We start from the raw sequence: 19,891 nt of genomic DNA on the forward strand, positions 1-19,891 counted from the left end.
TATGCACAGGTCTCAGGATCCCCAGGTGGTAACTCCCGAAGCCTGCACAGGTCAGTGACTTTCTCAGAGTCCCACCGCCAGGTTGTTCAGCAGCCCTGCTTTTGGGCCATGCCCCCGAGTGTCCCACACTTGTCATGGTAGTTACCGTCTGTGTGCAGTTCATTTCATTGTAGTCGGAGCCATTTAGGATTATGTAGCTTTAGAGATGGCACCTTGGGAGACCAGTGTCCCTCCACCCTTCCTCTTTCTAGATGGCTGGGGTTTCTGAAGCATTATCGAGGAGGGGCTTGGGACAGGCTGCCTGCCCCTTTAGGGTCCCCATTCTATCTGTGGACTCGCTCTGTTCTGAAAATAAGCAAAAGTTTTGAGTAATCCATCACAAATGAGAACCTTAAGAGACTGATCTAAAGATAATTTGATGCAAAACAATTCCTGGGGCAGCTGTAGCCATCCCATCGGGCTGTGGGACTTGGTCCCGCCCTGCACTGACCAGTCCCAGTGGGCGTGGATCCTAGGTCAGCTCACGTGCAGTTCCCACGAAACCCAGAGGGGCTGGAGCCACACCCTCCTCAGCTCAGCCACCTGGGTCTGTATTTGCAAAACTCCAGGGCAAGGGTCTGCAAACTTTTTCCGTAAAGGACCAGATAGTATTTGATAGGACCTGCCTCACAGCTTGCGAGCAGCCTGAGGCGCCATGGCAGCAAATAGATGGACTTTATTTATGGACACTTGACGTTCGAGTTCCGTGCCATTTCACATGTCACAAAATACTCTTTTTTTGATTTTGTTTTTAACCCCACCCATTTAAAAATGTAAAAACCAGCCAGGTGTGCAGTGGCTCATGACTGTAATCCCAGCACTTTGGGAGGCCGAGGCAGGTGGATCACTTGAGGTCAGGAGTTTGAGACCAGCCTGGCCAATGTGATGAAACCTTGTCTCTAATAAAAATACAAAATTAGCCAAACGTGGTGATGGGCGCCTGTAGTCCCAGCTACTCAGGAGGCTGAGGCAGGAGAATTGCTTGAACTCGGGAGGTGGAGGTTTCAGTGAACCGAGATTGCGCCACTGCACTCCAGCCTGGGTGACAGAGTGAAACTCTGTCTCAAAACGTGTGTGTGTGCGTGTGTGTGTGTGTGTATGTATACATACATATACATGCACATACATACATATACATGTACGTAAAAACCAGCCTTAGCTCACTAACTGTACAAAAACAGGTGGTGGGAAGGATTTGGCCCGAGGGCCTACGGTTTGCTAACCCAGTGCTCTAGGGCAGTTCTGCCCAAGAGAAGTACCATGCACGCTACATCGCTTTACCTTTTCTAGTGATCACATCAAGAGAGGTAAAAAGAAACACATAAAATTAATGATAATGATAGTTGTCTTTATTTATATATTTATTGAGACAGAGTCTTGTTCTGTCCCCAGGCGGGAGTGCAGTGGCATGATCTCATCTCACTGCAACCTCTGCCTCCTGGGTTCAAGCGATTCTTCTGCCTCAATCTCCCGAGTAGCTGGGACCACAGGTGTGCGCTACCACACCTGGCTAATTTTTGTATTTTTAGTAGACACGGGGTTTCACCATGTTGGTCAGGCTGGTCTCGATCTCTTGACCTCGTGATCTGCCTGTCTGTGCATCTTCCCTCCATCTGTGGGGTGAAAGGGGAAGCCTGCCTGCCCCAGGGTTGAAGAGAGGACTGTGGCCCGGAGACACCTTTGGATAGCGGGGAGCTGGAACCTTGTGCAAAGGCTCCCTCACAGAGCAGGTAGAATTGTAGACGTGGCCTGACTTGCTGGGAGAATTTTAGAAAACAAGGAAATGGTGATGGATTGAGTTTATTATTTTCCTGAACAATTTCTGTTGTGGCTTGCTGAGAGAATGTGGCCCGTGTTCACAGGGACGTTCTGTCCTTCAGCAGCAAGAGCTGGAATGACTGTTGAGCATTTCGTCTGCCCTGTAGGCCCCAAGTCAAGACCTCTTTCATTCGGACATCCCAGAGTCATGTGTGACTCTTAAAATCGCACCAATGGACTTGGTGGACAGACTGAAGAATGCTGGTGATGATTTTTGTTCCAGGTCTGTTCTGAGGAGAAGGAACAAAAGGAAGAAGGTTTCCTCTTCCACAATGGATCTTTGTTTTTTGACGGGGTCTCACCCTGTCACCCAGGCTGGAGTGCAGTGGTGCCATCTCAGCTTACTGCAACCTCCGCCTCCCAGGCTCAAGTGATTCTCCTGCCTCAGCCTCCTGAGTAGCCGGGATTACAGGTGCACACCACCATGCCCAACTAATTTTTGTATTTTTAGTGGAGACGGAGTTTTCCCATGTTGGCTAGGGTGGTCTTGAACTCCTGACCTCAAGTGATTTGCCCACCTCGGCCTCCCATAGTGCTGGGATTACAGGCATGGGCCACCATGCCTGGCCCCACAGTGGATCTCTTAAGTGAAAAGCTACAAACTTAAGCATTTTAATAAACTGTGATACAGAGCTGGAAGTATACTGAAAGCGTATTTGAAATGCATTCATTTTTCTGCTTTGCTGGAGAAAGTTTTTCTGCTTTTGAAGTTTTGGATCATGAATGTATGTTTATTCCGTATGACATCTAATAATAATCAGCCTATAAACTGTATAAGGGATTTGTGATTCCTGTTTTTTGTAGATAAAAAAATTGTTCATTTTAGAAAAGAGGTAATTGTGACATAATGGATTAGAAGTTAGTACACTTTCCGCTCTCTATCAGAGTTTACTAAAATACTTAGTTTTGGGCTTTTCGCTTAGGAGATCCATTGGTAGAAAAGATAACCTCTCTTTCCCTTCAGAATAGATTTGGAACAAAGTGTATTTCACTAGCCCTTTTAAAGTAGGTCATTTAAATATAATAATTAAAAATGGATAATCATACAGGTTCAGAAAAGCTGTTTCTCAGAAGGAAGAGTGAAGTAACTCAAAGCAAACCAAGCTCCTTTAAGAAAGTGCTTCTGAAAGAGATGAGAATTAAATGCAGAGTAATGAGTTTGCATTCCTTCATTTCAGCAGGGTTTTTTGAGTGTTGTTTGTATCTTATACCATGCTACTGGGAATTACAGTGAGATAAAAAGGAGCCCTTGACAGTGGGCCGTTTTGCGAGTGTTTGAGAACATGTGGGGTGGTTTGGAAGCCAAGTAGAAGGGAAAATGTAGGGGGTTTAAAGTATAAAATTGCAAGAGAAAATCACATTTTGTTGGTATATTTAAAAGTGCCACAGAGTAAGCACAAAAACCTGACGTCGTTTTTCCTGGACAGAACGGATCTTGTCTTTACCGCCATATGTCTCAAGACTGCTGTCCGTTTCATTTTCAAGGCTGAGGCCGGGTTTAAACTGCTTCCACGTTCTGGGGCTGGGCTTTGTTCTTGGAGGTGACACTTCTGTTACTTACCTGTTACTCCTGCTTGTGGATCTGATGTTCAGAGTAGCAAGTTTATTATTTTCACTGAGGGTCAGTTTCCATTCTTGCTCTATTAGTCACTGAAATGCTTCTTTTGATAGGGAATATGATACTGAAACAAACTAGAATTCTGTTTCCTGTCTTACATGTGGAATTGCAGTATCAGTGTTCAGAACACTTAGCAGACTTTTGAACGTAAGATCGACTAGCATTCAGGTAGAAGGACAAAGTCCAAACCGGATGGTTCAGCTGGGAGAAAAAGTACTATTTTATCTTTTTCTGTTTCAGTGACTCAGCAAAAACAGTGCTTTGGATATATGCAAATTTAGGCAAAGGAATATTTCTGCTTAAAAGGAAACTGTAGACCTTTTCTTTTAGGACCACTGTTTGTCAGTGGATGGACCCAAAATTCTTTGCAGAGTTTTGCAAATCCACCTGAGTCTCCACAAGTGGGATTTCATCTGTGGGTTCTTCTCTTGAAAGTGATTTAAGCCTCTCTAGCAAGTTACCCCCCATACACCTGGGGGGGTCTCAGAGCTTAGGCTGTTTCTGTCCAGTCATGTGAATTTTATGGTTATTTACTTGCCTGTGGATCAGCTCCTCAGGTGGGACTTTAGTATCGCAGTAAATTAAGGTGTTCTGATTAAAACATCCCTTTCTTAGACAAACCACGACTGGTTTTGGAGGTTGGTAGAAAACTGACACAGAACTGCAGGCTTACATTTAATCACTTGGCAGAATGTCTTTCATATTCATTTGACTGCTTTGTTTAATATGCCTTAAGATGTCTGAAATTGGAGCTTAGAATGTACACAATGTCTTATTTTTAAATGAGGGGAATCACAGGAGCTGAGAACAGTCATGTTCCCTATCCTGCAACTCCTGGATGTGGATTTGTGCTGGAAATGAGTTGATCTGAATGTCATTCTTCCGGGGAATTAATATGAAGCTACCCATTTTAATTACTGAAGCAGAATAATACATTGACAACTGGTACTCAGAGTCTTACTGGTTCTCTTGTGTAAGGGCTTTGCTTTTAAGAGGTACACAGTGATTTTTCACAAGATGGTTGAAGATGTAGCTCCTTGCTTTTCATGCTGTAAAAGGAGATGGCGGTTGTGGAACTCACTGCAGGTAACTCATTACCTGATTTTCCAACCCCACATTTGTTTGGGTAATTTAGTTAGAGCCACATACTTAGAGCAGCATTCTCCTTGCCCAAATGAAACCATTTCTTTTCAGATAATTGTACAAAGGAAATAGTTTATACACTGCGAAGTCTTGATCGTCTTGGCCATCAAGATATTTACAATCAAAAGAGGAAATTGTGTTTTGAGGAAAAAGAGTTAGACATTTGACAACGTGGGCGTAATTTTATTTTATGCAAGCTACTATTGAGTGCCTGCTGTGTGCCAGTCACTGTATTAGGCTTTTAAATACATTAGCTTGGTGAACGTATAAGATCTTTAATATATGCATTTTAAATAATTTAAAATGGTTCAATGTTCCGTGAGTTTTTCAACTTTTTTTTTTTTTTTTTGCATAACATTTCAGCGTATTCTCTTTAAACCATGTGTAGGGTGCTGTTGTGTGTACACACCTCAGTGATTGCCAGATGCGCAGTGCCCATTGTGGCCGGAGCATGGACTCACTGGTGCAGACTTGGCCTGTGAGCGGCCAGCAGGAGAGGCCGTGCGTGCCAGCTGGCTGCCGTCCTGTGGAGCTGCCCTTTCCCTGTCTTGTCTCCTGGTGGATGTTTGGGCTGCTACCAGACTTCTCTCAGCGTGCAGGGAACTTTTCAGATATGCGACTTAAGGCACTTGTGGGGATATTTCTCTAGGATAAGTTCCCTGAGGTGGCATTTTTGGGATGGAGGGGCATTTTAATTGATAGATGTTGCCAAATTTGCCAACAAAGATATAAAAGTACCATTTTACACTCCCTGCAAAACTCGGTGTTTTCTCTCTGTCAGCGTTTGATGTTGTCAGTCTTTTAAGTCTTGGCCAACTTGATAGAGGAAAATATCACTGCATTTTAAAAATTGTGATTATGAGCTTTTCTTAACGTTTACTGCTCATTTTCTCTCATAAGAATCACCTGTTATATTGTCACATTTTCCACTGAGTTATTTATGATTTGTTGATTTATAAGAACGTTTTGTTTATTGGGGATAATACTGCCTTATGAACAAATACCTTTTTGTCTGTCTGTTTTTGTGTCTTTCATCACATATGTTTTCCAGATACAGAAACATCCAGGTAGTCTAATATGAGTTGTTCCTTAAAATGTGTGAAAGATTTCAGGTGTGGACTTGATTCATCCCTCACATTTCGCTGGGTGGAGGACAGACTTCTGATTTCTTGCTTGAAAATTGGTCTGTTTACTTTTTCTGTCCCTGAGTAAATTTGGACAGAAATTTTATTAGAAAATCAATCTTTTTTTCATCCCTGTTAACAAATGTGTTAAGAGTTTGAAAACCATTATTGTATGATTCCTTTAATTTTCCTTCTGTCTGTGGCTATTAGACCTAATTCCCCCAACCTCGGCCTTTTCCTTCTTGATTAGGTCAGCTAGTTATTCATCTCGTCCATTGGGGTCGTCATAGAGCCAGTTACTGATTTTGTGAATCAGTTTTACTGTATTTTTTTCTGATTTACTGTTACTGTTTAAAATTCAAATTAAAGGGTTTTTATTATATTTTTGTTACTTGCTGAATTGAATATTTTATTTTTATTTATTGTAGCAAGTAATTAAACTTTATTTTAGCTTTCTTATGTACCGTAAGTTTTGACACTGGTACTCTGAAGAGAGTGTGCAGTTTCACTTTGATTTCTTCTTTGTTTCAGGAGTTGTTACAGAGAGTTTAGAATTTTCCAAGTAGCTGAACTTCTCGGAGTGCTGTTTTTGTTTTTGCTTGTTGTTAGTTTTTAGTATCACGGTGCTGTATTGTGGAGCTCGTGGGACCTGTACTGTTTCTAATTTATGGAATGTTTAGAGCCTTCCTTGTGGTTAATATGGAGGCATTTTATGTTCTACTGCCAATTTAGCAAAACGGCAAAGTACGGAGTGTGATACTTACATATTAGATAAGCCTTACTTTATTTTCAAGCCCTCTCTTTCTTATTGCTTTTGCTTACTTAATCCGCCATGCTTATGAGAGATTTACCAGTTCTTCCAGACCATTTTTCTCTGTTTATCTTTCCAGATAGTCACTGTAGCTTTTTCTAAATGTATTTTATTCTGTGTTTGTGCTGTTCTGTGTTACTTGACTTAAAAGTGTAGGACAGTTACAGATGGAGGAGGGTTGCTTTCCTAAAATTCCAGCTTCTTGGGAGGGTGAGGTGGGAGGATTGCTTGAGCCCAGGAGTTTGAGGCCAGCCTGGGCAACATAGTAAGACCCTGTCTCAAAAACAACAAAAACAAAAACAACCCCCACCCCCCCACCAAAAAAAAAAAAAAAGTTTAGGACAATTACATCTTCTTTGTGACTTCTAGTTTACTCTTCATGACTATAGCTACCTTTGTGTAACTGCCTTTTTTGACTGCACATTAAACTTTTAATGGCATTTTTATTTTCCATGTTGCTTTTGTTTGTATTTTTCTTTACATACCGAGCTTTTCTGAGTTCCTTAGTCATAGGTGTTTTTTTGTTTGTTTTGTTTTTTGCAGAGAGCAAATAGTCGATTTAATGATTTAATTTTTAGCCCTATCATGGAGTCTTTTTTTTTTTTAATAAGTGAGTTTACTCCATTTATATTTATTTCTGAAACTGACTTATTTGGTCTTCTTTTCTAAATTAAATAAAAAAAACTTGTGCTTGCTCACTTTTTCTTTTCTGTTTATTGGAATATGAATTAAGTTTATTGTCCTCTAATTATTAAAATCAAAAAGCATATAGAAAGCATGTAATGCTTTCGGTTCCACTGGTGGCTATATTTATGATGTTTTGGGAAACCTGTATTTCTTAATGTATCAATAATAATATAACTGACTTCCCCTTGGGAAAGACAGCAGTTAGAGCACTTCCATGACTTTCCTCTTCTCGCCCTGTCTCCCCGCTTCCCACATGGCTATTGTAACTCATTTTTGGCTGTTGTTTTAGTCTGCTAGTGTTAATTTATCATTTTTACATGACCTAGTTTTTATTTCAAGACACGTAAGAATGGCATGTTTATGTGTTGATCACAGTTTTTTGGATGTAATTCTGTTTATATTTATTTCCTTGCTTACTGGATTTAATGATCATTGCCGGATTTTATGATTACCTTTTCTGCTTGTGAGGCCTTCAGTTGGAGTCATCTTGTGTGATCAGGTGACCTTTCCAGGTAGCTCTTAAGGGACTCTGGTGAGGACACCGGTCCTTATGGAGGAGTTAGCCTGAGCTGGGTGAGAATCCAAGCAGCAGAAAAGTAGGTGAGAGCCTGGGAGAGCTGAGGAGATTTCATATTGCTGAAGCCAGAGGCACATACACGTGTGTTTATGTGTGTGAGCACACGTGTGCAGGTGCATATGTGTGTAGCTGTGCCTGAGTGTACATGTGTATACAGACACATGCATGTGTAAGTATGCACACGTGTGAGTGTGCCTGTGTGTAGGTGCACGTTTGCAAGTGTGTGTAGGGAGCCTGTGCAAATGCACACACATGCAAGTGTGTAAGTGTGCACATGTCTGCGGGGAACAGCAGGGGCATCTGGTAGCCAAGAGCTGATGTTTGAGAGGCCGTTAAGGACCGCATAGTCTTGACTGAATTGTCTTGAGGAATATGGCCTTGTTTCAAGAGCAGTGGGAAGAGATGTGTTGTGGGGGCCCCTCAGCCAGTCCGTGGCAGGGAGGAGGCGTCACAGGCCAGGGACTCTGACAAGGTGCTGGCAGGTTTCTGAAGGGAGGATGGTTCAGGGAAGAGGATGGAGCTCTGGGCTAGATTCGTGACTGAGAAACTGGAGCACAGTGCCCTGATTTTGACAAGGTTCATGCTAGAAGGTAGAGTCTGTAAGACTTGGTCATCCACTGGGTGCGTTGAGAGGGAGGCAGTGTCCAGGGCCGCTGTTGTGTTCATGGTAGGACTCTGCAGGGATGCAGTCCTAGTGGGCACGATGACCTGCAGCGAGACATCAGGGTAGACGTGTCGGGTGGGGCCAGAGTCCCCGAAGAGCTTCCAGCTGCCGTGGGGTGTCTTGGGGCACCTGCATTGAATAGCGATCTCAGGGGCTGTAGCCTCTTCGGACTAGCAGCACGACTGTGAGCTGGACCCAGCTCCCAGGGGAAGGCGGCTGCACTGTTGGGATCCAGCGAGGCCCCGAGTGGTGCTGGCTGAGGCCCGGCTGTCCCGTGTTGGGTGTTTCCACCAGTGGTGGCCTCTGGACTCCAGAAATGCTGTTCACGCGGGCATTTCTGAACTGGAAAAGGCCCCACAATGTGTCCATGGCAAATTACACATTTCACAAATGGGAAAACGAGGGTCAAAGAAGATAACGAGGGTCAAAGAAGATAATGACCCATCTAAGAGGTCCACATGTCTGGCCGAGGAATCACCCCGCGTCTGGGTCGCTTCCCTCCCTTGCCGGGCGTTAGAGGCGATTCAGGCGCTGCAGCAATCCATTCTCTCGCCTCTTTCAGGAAGAAAGTAAGGCGGGGAAGTCCCTGAAATAATGTGTCTTTTTTTCCGTGTGGAGGACTTGGAGGGTTTGCTCAGTATAATTATCATCTGAACGGATATGCCAGCTAGCATGCATACTTTTAGAATTATTCCTGACAAGTTTTTCATAATACCATTTTTATCTGTGTTTCTTATTTCTTCTGCCCTGCAGATTGGTGAGGAATACTGTAAATCATATTTTTGGCATAGGTAAAAGAAAGTATCTGAAAGGTGTTTTTTTAAAAAAGAAAACTGCTTAGGAAGGAGAAAGGAATAGAAAAGACATTTTAGAAATCACGTTTATTTAACATTTTTTTTCAAGTGCAGGGCAAGCCTTCCAGTACGTAGGGATTTATAGAAAATTACAGATAAGAAATCCTTAATGAATTAGGATAGAACTTCAGTGCTTTTGGCCAAGGGTGGTTGTAAAATGTTTGCAACAAAAATCAAATGGATGAAAATGCTCAGAATAAACCCGAGAGCACAGAATAGGGTTCGTATGGAATTTCCAGTCAGGAAGAAGTGGAACATTCCAGAGCTGATTTATATAAGGGCTCCTTGGATCCCAACAGTGCAGAGTCCGTTGAACGTTGCATCTAAAATAACTTCTTGGAATTTCTTAAGCAGTTAGGGCAAAAGAGTAACTCTGTTAGAGCATATTTATATTTGTGTTGGGTAGAAATATTCCCTTCATGGAACTTCTCTGTGTTAGATAAATTAGAATTGTATTCCGATCACTTTTGATTTGTTCCAGATCTAAGTTAAAAATTGGGGGGAAAATCCCAAACAAAAGGAAACTGCACATTTGTTGGCTCAGAGAACTCAGCAGTTACCATGAGTTGTCAAAGCGGTTAATCCACAAGCAGGCAGTTCCAAATCTGGGAATGTGGAAATCGGCTCTCTCATCCAGAAGAATTTGGTTTTTGTTTGTTTGTTTGTTTGTTTTTAAGCAGTTTATGGATTCTAGTAATGACCTCTGACTTCCTTATTTGGCATAATACTGTTTCAAGATGAACATATTTCTTGCAGTTTGAACAGTAGATTATTTACTTAGCACTGCCTTATAAGTATTATTTATATTTTGTAATGATTTCCAATTTTAAAGCATTTCAAATGATTTTAAGCATTTAAAACTTATAGTTTTTGCTTTGTGTTTTTTATTGTGATAAAATTTATGTAACATACAGTTTGCCATTTTGGCTGTTTTTGAGTGTACAATTCATTGGCTGTTTTGGCTTTTATAATTAATGAATATTAGTTGAAAGAAATGTGAGGCAACTCTTTCTGCTTCTTTGAGTACAGGGGTTTAACCTTTCAGATTCCAGGACTTTCTAACAGAAGAAGATAAAAATAGAAAATACAGTTTCATTTTAATCCCAACATTCAATTATATTTTTAAAAATATTAAACTTTTTGGTCAGAAGACTGAAGCTACCATAATCTCTTTTATCTAAAATGTGACTCTCTCCCTTTGCCCCAACCCTGTAATTTTAATTTCTTCTTACATTGAAAGAAAACTCCTTTATCCTGAATGCAGTAGTGGAAACTATTACTGGGTTTTGGTTATTTTAATGTAGAAAGGAAAATATGTAACCTAAAATCATGAGTGCCTTCTTTTAACTGTCCATTTTCTGGAATGTATATATTCAGAGATATTTATTAAAGCTTATTTTTAAAAAGGCCTTTAAATAATAAAGATATAATGAGTGTGGCTTTTTTAGTAATATAAAAAATAGGACTGCAAATCCTTAATAATCATATGTTTGGGGTGTAATTTTGGCCGGATGATTTCACCACACTGCACAGTTGACTAATTTTATATTTGGTAGGAGAAGGCACAAACTTTCCTCCAGTAAAGGGGACATTGGCACAGCCTGATTTGACTACCTTGCTTATTTATATTCAGGCATACAGAGCTAAACATGTAGACACATCATGACTTCATTATAAAAAACAAAACTATTCAAGAGTGAACTTTCAGTGCCTTTAAAATGGGTCTGGGATATGGGAGACGTTGGAGCTCTTCAGACCTAGAGGCTCTCTCCTCGTGCTGCTTTGTACCAGTGTGGTGGTTAGCGGTTCAGGACCTTCCTTTGTCGAAGGACATTTAATACACAAAACAGTGATAAATAAAGTCCTTATAACAAAGAGTCTTTGAGGACTGAGTGAGGAACGAGTGGGGAAGATGGTTCAGCATGTCAGTTATTCCTCTCAAGTGAGAATTTTCAGGCGTGCCAGTCTTTTGGCTTCCCTGGGCCACACTGGAAGAGGAGGAACTGTCTTGGACCACACGCAAAAGACACAAACATGGCTGGGGGGGGGGTGGCCTGTGCAGGTAATCCCAGCACCTTGGGAAGCAGAGGTGGGTAGGTACACTTGCGCTGAGGAGTTCGAGACCAGCCTAGCTAACATGGTGAAACCCTGCCTCTACAAAAAATAGAAAAAATTAGCTGAGTGTGTTGGTACACGTCTGTAGTCCCAGCTACTTGGGAGGCTGAAGTGGGGGGATCACTTGAGCCTGGAAGGCAGAGGTTGCAGTGAGCCAAGATTTCGCCACTGTACTCCAGCCTGGGCGACAGAGCAAGACCCTGTCTCAAAAAACGCAAAAGCAAAAGAAAATATTTAATGATAGCTGATGAGCTAAAATTAAAAAAAAAAAAAAAAAAAAAAAGCAAAAGAAACCTCATAATGTTTTAGGAAAGTTTACGAATTTGCACTGGGCTGCCGCGGGTTGGACAAGCTTGGGCTTCAGATTGCCCAGACGGCGAGTGTGACTGTCGTTGTCACTAAGCAAGCATGGGCCTGCTCCAATCACGAGTATTGTAGGACATCGCCAATCTTAATTTTGATATCTCTAATGCCAGATAAACATAAAAAAGACATTTCTGTGTACATAGAAAGCAGAAGTTCTCGGTTTTTCAACCTTTTTGATCCCTCAGAGCCAGAGACTCTCCTGGGGCGCCTTGAGTTGCCCGAAGTGGTCAGTTGGCAGATGGCTGGACCGGCTGGGGTGTGTCGCTGCTGCCGGCAGTCCCACAAGGCACACGTGCTCTCCACAGTGAGGTCTGGGGTACGCAGCAGCCACTCTTGCTTCAAGGCTGCCCGGCATGACAGCGGGTTAGCAGTCAGCAGACAGTGAGTCAAAGCACCGAGGTCTGTCCTTCATTTATTACTTTATACTTCTGTGTAGCTGCCCCGAGGGGGATGGGGAACATCTACTTATTTGATAACTGGACTTGAATTTATTCGGTAAAGAAAACTCAGGAATTGAATGGACTTAGGGTTTGAACAGGCCTGCAAATGCAGGAAATTGCTAAACTTCTGCTTTGAAAATGAGGCGGCTCCTGTAGATTGCAACATGTCTTTGGGGTGTGGCCTCTGCGTGGGTTGGGGCTGCTGTCTGTCTCAAGATCCCAGTTAGGAAGGAGTGGCGGGGACCCCCTCTGGTTGGGACTGCCCCCACCCCCATCCCTTTCTCCAAAGCCTTGTTGCCTCCTTGACTGAGCACTTACCTGCAGCCTCCGGGAAAGCCCCGCGCCTGCGGCCACTGCAATTCCAGCGCTGCTCCTAGCTGCTGAACATCTGCAGGGTGAGAGAGCTCGGGGTGCAGCATTTGCCCAAATCATTTCCTCTCTGGGACGAGAGATGCGCAGGACTTCCTCCCCCACCACCCCCAGGGGCTGTGAGCTGCAGGTTCCTCGGGGCCAAGCCTCCCTCTGCCTGATTTACTTCACAGAGGCCAGCGCCTCCTGGGGTTTCCCTCTCTGGATGCCCCCTGCCTCCCAGGGCCCTTTGCCTACACCTCTGGGTGGTCCCTCCTTGTGAGGCTGTGGAAGTGGGGACCTGCCCCCGGGCCTCCCTTTCCCATGTTTGCTCGCCCCTTTCACAGCCCACGGCATCAACGCCACAGACCCCGGGGCCTGGTGAAGGGACTCCTCTGCCGTCCTGTCTCCTGTTGTCTCATCCATGATGTCCAGCAGGGGTGGCCCTTGTCCCTGTGCACGTCCAGGATCCCTTCTCTCCACTTTTCTAGCCCCTGCTCCAGGCTTGTGTCCCCACTGGGTGTCTTCCCTCACACCCATCCCAGGCCTGGCGGGCAGGTGCCACCATGTCCCCTGTGCCACGCTGTCTAGACAGCCTGTCCACACGGCGCCTCTCTCCTTGACTAGCTCTCCTGGCGGTACGTGGCTCCAGCGCCTGCAGGGTGCACTTGGGTCTGGCTGTGCCAGTCAAGCCGCCTTTCTGCTGTCCCTGCCATCCCACCCGACTTAGCCCTCGTGGGTCTCACTGATCCTGGTAGCTCAGCAAGTGTGCAGAGCCTCGGCCTCTGGGCCAGCATCCCGTCCCCCTGGCGGCATGGTGCTCCGTGGTGGGAGTGGGAACTGACAGAGACCCGAGTGCTGTTCTCAAGGGGCAGGAGGTCCTGAGACTCCCCAGGGACCAGCCAGGACCGTTCCTGTGCCGCGGTTGCCCGCCTGGAGCAGTGGAGAGTGCGGTGGCCGCCCTTGGTGGGATGGAGCTCATCTGTGAGCAGCACCCTAGGAGGAAACCCAGTAATGAGTGTCGTCAATAAAATCTCTCCCAGAGCCTGAATTATCGTCGCTCCCAAGGGAACGCAGTACTTTCCAGCATGGCTTAGATGGTCACCCAGGGACCGTAGAAGTAAGGGAGGAAACAGCTGATCATCAAAAAACACACTGAGAGGACTGCGAGGGCCTCTTTAAATTTAAAACGGTGTCTTGGCACAGCAGAAGTTTGAATCAGGAAGTGTGGTGAACAGAAGGGTTTGGGTGCAATCCAGGGGTTCCCGGGATTTCGCCTTGGCTGTCCCAGGAGCCCTTCTAGCGGCCCGTGCTGCGCTCGGCCTCTCCCGAGTTCCCGTTGGTCTGCGATGGCTCCTCAGTCCATCCCTGTTTCCGTGACTGTCACACTTCTGAGGAGGACTGGTCAGGTGTATCGTGGAACCCATAAGCTCCAGGTCCTGGTGACGTCCTGCTGAAGGGACTTTTGCACCCTCAGTTTGGGTTTCTTACGTGCTTTTTGATTGGTTGGCCCAGGGTCGTGGTTCTTGGGAGGAGACCTATGGGGAGAGGCCCTTCTCATCACCGCACATCAGGGTTGGTCTTGTAAAAACGCATTCACTTTGGGAGGCCGCGGCGGGTGGATCACAAGGTCGAGAGATCGAGACCATCCTGGTCAACATGGTGAAACCCCGTCTCTACTAAAAATACAAAAAACTAGCTGGGCGTGGTGGCGCGTGCCTGTAATCCCAGCTACTCAGGAGGCCGAGGCAGGAGAATTGCCTGAACCCAGGAGGCGGAGGTTGCGGTGAGCCGAGACCGCGCCATTGCACTCCAGCCTGGAAAGAGCGAAACTCCATCTCAAAAAAAAAAAAAAAAAAAAACGCATTCATACTTTTGCCTCTTTCCAGCCCTGCCTTTGCCTGTTACCGCTTAATAAATGTGAAAGTAAAAGGTATAAAGTTTCTACCCAAAGGCGCTGAGCTCGTGATGCTGCCCCTTCCCCGCCTGTCCCGGGAACCTGGAGCCTTTCTCCTGTGTGCTGTCCAAGGTCACTGCAGGGTCAGCCTTTCGCACGCAGAGATCGGCTCCCTTGGCCTGAGGGAAATAGATTTTTAAGAAGGCTTTTTTCTCCTTTCGGTATCCTTGACTAAAGACTCTCTCCCCTTCTGCAGCTGAAGGTTAATAAGATACGCTCTTATTCTTCCCTATTCCACCTGTAACTGCCAAATCTGAAGCTGTGTCCAGGGGCAGGAAAGCGTCTCCAGACACACGTAACCCTGAAACCTTAGTCTCAACCCCTGTGGCCTGTTGAAGAGGGGAACCGAGGCCAGAAAATAGCTTGTGCTTAGTTTAAAAAACTGACGCATTTTGAAGACACGTGTTCAGCAGATAGCGCAGATGAGCATACCGGTTTGGTGCATGACGCGTGCCAGCCTTGAGCTGCGCGGGGAGCCCTGGGCTCTGGTGGCTCCCCTCGAAGTTGCCTGGAGGTGAGGAGGGAGGAGCTGCCCTCGCTGGGTGCATGGCTGTATCCCTGGGCTCACGGCCCTGTAGATCTCTGCACCACTGATGAGGCCGGCGATCTAGCATGGGTTCCCGCGTGGCCTCCCACAGCCGCCTAAGGCTCCATGATACAGCCCGCAGTCTTCAGAAGATGCTTTGACTAAATCATAAAAAAAGGAAACTTTTTAACCTTTCCGTAAGTGAAACAACCAGGCTTGGGTGCCAGAGAGGCCTTGTAAGTCCAGGAGGCCACCATGCCGACACTGCGCACCACCCGGCCTTGCCACATAGGTCTGGGGGCTCTGCGCCTGTGTCTCCATGACTCTTGGGATTTCCCAGCAATGCTTCTAGATTTCTGACTGCCATCTTGAGACAGGAAAGGCCCCTGAATGCTAGAGCCGGTCATGCCACGTGTGAGTCCCACGTCACTCACATGGCTCAGTGCTAGAGCCACACCACATGTGAGTCCCACTTCTGTTTTTTTTTTTTTTTTTTTTTTTTTGAGACTGAGTCTTTCTGTCGCCCAGGCTGGAGTGCAATGGCCTGATCTCAGCTTACCGCAACCTGCACCTCCTGAGTTCAAGCGTTTCTCCTGCCTCAACCTCCCAAGTAGCTGGGATTACAGGCGCACACCACCACTCCCAGCTAATTTTTTTGGTATTTTTAGTAGAGATGGGGTTTCACCATGTTGGCCAGGCTGGTCTTGAACTCCTGACCCCAAGTGCTCACCTGCCTCAGCCTCCCAGCGTGCTGGGCTGACAGGCGTGAGCCACCATGCCTGGCCTTGAGTCCCACTTCTGAGAGTGTAGATGGAGAAACGTCGCTTGATCCTGTGAAAAAAGGGAAGTGACGGGGAGTTCTTGTTTAGGTGGATCTTCACCTGTCTTTTTTCTTTTTGAAAAAGTGTATATAATTCAGGACTGAGAACATAAGCTTTCAAGCACTGCTTACTGCCCATGCAGTAGAAATAATTTATTATGGATATTTTGCAAGTGTCAGTGTTAAAGCTCGCTGTCAAATCTCTTTGGAATGACTTTCAATTCCAGAGAGAGCTGTGCCACATCCTGAAACATCTGGGGATTCCAGGGGTCCCAGATTTAACTGGGACGCTTACTTCAGTGAGCACATCTGCGTGCGGTCACAGTTTCCCAATCCCCAGTCTGTTTGATAAATTCGGATGCTGCAGGGGGAAGTGAGTAGGTATCTCCCCACAGACTGTCCCCAAGAAGAAAAAGAGCCACCTGGGGCCTGGCATTTCTGGCGGTTGGCAGTGTGGACACCGAGCGTGACCCACGCCTGGAGCCCAGTGTGTGTGTGTCCCTGCTGTTCCCTGTGACATCCTGATAGCCTGGATGGAAAGCCCCGTGCCGACTGTTACGTGGCTACAGTCAGGCATCCTCCAGGTTACCTCCGCTGCTGAGCTTCTGCTGTGACTGCTGAGCTGTTCTCGGTCCCTGGTTGCCCCTCACAGAGGTGGGAAGTCCTTTTAGAAGCCACCCTGTGTGGTGCTTTCCTAGAAACCCTGCTTGGGGTGATTTAATTTACTCTGAAAATATCTGTGGTGGCGCCTGAAAGTCCTTGGGCACTATTTTATTATTTCTTAAAGAAAAGCGGTGGCAAATGTTTCTTAAAGACTTAATTCAGTGAATACTAAACTTTTCACCATTTCACAATCTGAGAGGCCGAGTGATGTTCGGTCCTTCTCTAAACAGTTTCAGCTGAGAGTAGCCACATCCCACTGGGAACGTTGGTGGATGTTGTCATTGCGTTTACACACTCCCGGGAAAGCCCAGGTAGGAGCAGTTGGATCACCTCCCTGGAACTCCGTCCGACTTCGGTTTCACAAACCTGGAATTTCGATCAAGCTTAAAACAACAGTTTTTACTTTGTGGTGTAGGATCGCTTTTCTTGGCTTAGGTAGAAAAATGTAAAATGATGGTAAATAGAAGAAAAATAATTAAATGAGCACATAACTGTGACGCCGTCTCTGTGGGCTACTTTGGTGAGGACGTAGGGATCACAGTGTGAATGGGGCTTTCCTGCTGAAAAGCAGCCGGTGTAAGCTGATCTGTAGACCTTGGTGCCCCTGGGGCAGGGGTCCTGTCCTTTCCATGATCCGGAAAAGTATTGCTCGAAGAATATTAGTTTGCACATGAGTAAAACTCACTTTTTTTTTCCTTCTCACATTTGCACAGCTGATGACTGGGGGGCAGTGTTTTTGGGTGGACAGTTCTTTTTCCTTCTGGAAGTCCTGCAGCAGAGTCCCCTCACGTGGTGATGGATCTTGCGGTGTGGGCTTCGTCTGCACCCGCGGAGGGGCTGGTTCGGTTGTTACCAGGAGTGTCTTCTATGTGGCGGACCGCTGCTGACCTCTCTGCCGAGACCTGCCCTGACGGTGACATTTCTACCTGAAGGGGCGCTGGAGGAGGGCGTGCGTTGGGCTGTAGGAACAGGAAGGTGGTGTGAACTGTCTTCTGTTGTTCCTCCGTAAGTGATTAGAGTAGTGAAATGGTTTTCTTGGGATTTGTACAAAGCTGTCTCTCCAGAGGTTTGCAAATCTGGAGCTGCAGGTGCAGCTCCTGCTTACTTCCCATTGCGATCGGGTGGCCTCTGGCATGGAAGTGTGTCCCGCGGGGGTCGCCACCAGCAGTCATCCACGGAGGCTGGGAAAACACTTCTCTGGCAGAAACATTTTGAGAAAAAGGTAGATGCTGGAAGGAAGATAGAGAATGTCATATTAATTTGAAAGGTAACCCGATGCTGGGTGGGGTGGGAGCGAGGGCCTGCATGCTTGATCTCCAGGCTTGGGCAAGGTCACCTGCAGAGAGTCAGTGGAGGAGGGCAGAGGAGTTTCTCTGCACAGCACACGCCTGGAGGGCTGGGCGCTGTACCCTCCCTGTCCAGGTGAGGCTGCTGAGGTGACAGTCACTGCCCAGGGCTTCTCAGATGTTAGCTGGCCTGGCCCATGGTGGGCACTCGGGGGATACCTGCTGACCATCTGATTAGGCCTGGGCCCCTCACCCATTGGTGATGAGCCGTGAGTTGGTTCCCGTGCGATCCCTGTGGCTGTTTTTGCTACCGCTGAACCTTGGATGCAGACCTGAAGAGGAAAGGACCGTGAATTTGCTGAGTGCCCACTGTGCGTCAGGCGGCCGTTGTAAGCACCTGATGTGTGTTTTTGGAGGTTACACTTGGGTGGCAAGATGCAGAACATTTTGCGTCCTGCAAATAAACTTCCGACAATTGCAGAAATTCTAGGTGACAAATGACTCCTTCCACCCCCAAATTTCCCATAAAGGCGACATGAAATAGGGCGATCCAGGGGATCTCAAGTGGTGTATCCCAACAGGGGGGTCCCAGGCATGTGGAGATGCTGGTCCCCTGGGCCCTCCTGGTCAGGGAGGCGGTAGAGGGTGGGGACAGTGGCGTGTGCCACAGGGCTTGGAGGAAGCCAGCCTGGTTTTCACAGTGCCTGTGGTGGTTGTGGTGATGGGTGTTCTGTGGCCAACTTGCCAGCTGCTCGGGATGGTGGCCTCTTGCTTCTTGCTGATTTGGGCTCTTAGAGGTTCCTGGGTGATGGCCACTGGTCACATTTGTAGCCCCTGACGTTACTTTGTATTTAGGTTGTACCCCTTGTATTGGAAGGTCAGGGAACATTCTGACAACTCCAGAGCACTCATTCCAGGCAGCAGAGTGTGGGGGCCTGGGCGGTGATAGCGGGGAGGCAGGAAGACAGGGGATGGGCTCACAGCCTTGACGCTCAGCGTCCTCGTCTTGAAAGGAGGGTGGCCCACAGAGACGTAGGAGGGCCCTGGACTGTGAGAGCAGGCCGAGGCAGCTCCTGGGCTCGGCGCCCTGCCAGGCTGAGGATTTATGATGGCTAACCGCACTAGGAGTCGTCAGAGCTCCGCCTGCTCAGCCTTCGCGTGAGCGCTGCCCTTTGCTGCGTTTGGTAGGCACGTGCTGACCTGACGAGCCTGCTGTAGAAACGCGGTGTCTCCTGGGCCTTCCTCCTGCTGGGTCGTGGAGCATTCCTTGGCATATGTTGATAGTGGCAGATTTGAGGACATTCATTGCTGGGGACCGGTGAGGCACACCTGTCCGATGCCAAGGAGGCTGCCAACCTGAAGACCCTGCCCGGCGTTTCTTTCTCATCAGCGTGTTCCTTCCTGCGCCTGCCGCATTGCCCGTTCTTAGCACATTCTGTGCGAGGCCCGCCTGCCACCATCTAACCTGGGCTCCGGGGGCCTGCAGTTGGCCCCGAATCTGCCCATGTTATCATGGGAGACCCACTGCGCTCCAGGAACGGTGCCCGGTGTGTGTGACACTTCCCATTCTGCCTCCTGCCCTGGCACTTTCTGAAGCCCGCCTCAGGTCCAGGGGAGGTTGGGCCATTCTGACTTGGGCTACGGAGCCGCTGGGCACTTAAAGGCTTGGTGTTGAGAAGCGTTGCTGTTGGCATCATGGCAGATCGTGCTGGAGTACATTCTGGGAGAGGCATTGCGGGCCCTGATGGGGTGCACATGGCCGCCATGTCCCGAAGGGCACAGATCCTGGGCCGAGGTCAGGGCCAGCTTGACATGCGGGGCTCCCTGGCTGGCAGTGGAGGGCTAGCGTTTTCTGCTACAAAGGACGCTAGACGGCTGTTCTCGGAGAGCGTGGGTGCCCGTGGAAGAGCGCAGTGATGCCGAGGGGATGGTGACCACAGGTCGGGGCTGTCATAGACTCAGAGTTTCCTGAGCTGGCTCTGGGTCCAGCGTGCTTCCCGCAGTGACCATGTGTGGCCGAGAAGCTGAAGCTCAG

General features: G+C 47.1%; 1 protein-coding gene across 5 annotated transcripts in view; it reads left to right on the forward strand.

Moving 5' to 3' along the window:
- ZNF516 (zinc finger protein 516) overlaps window positions 1-19,891 on the forward strand; it is a 133,794-nt gene that overhangs the window by 14,088 nt on the left and 99,815 nt on the right. The gene's annotated exons all lie outside the window — the stretch shown is intronic.

Source organism: Saimiri boliviensis, chromosome 13 (assembly GCF_048565385.1).
Source record: "Saimiri boliviensis isolate mSaiBol1 chromosome 13, mSaiBol1.pri, whole genome shotgun sequence".
Lineage (NCBI taxonomy): Eukaryota > Metazoa > Chordata > Mammalia > Primates > Cebidae > Saimiri > Saimiri boliviensis.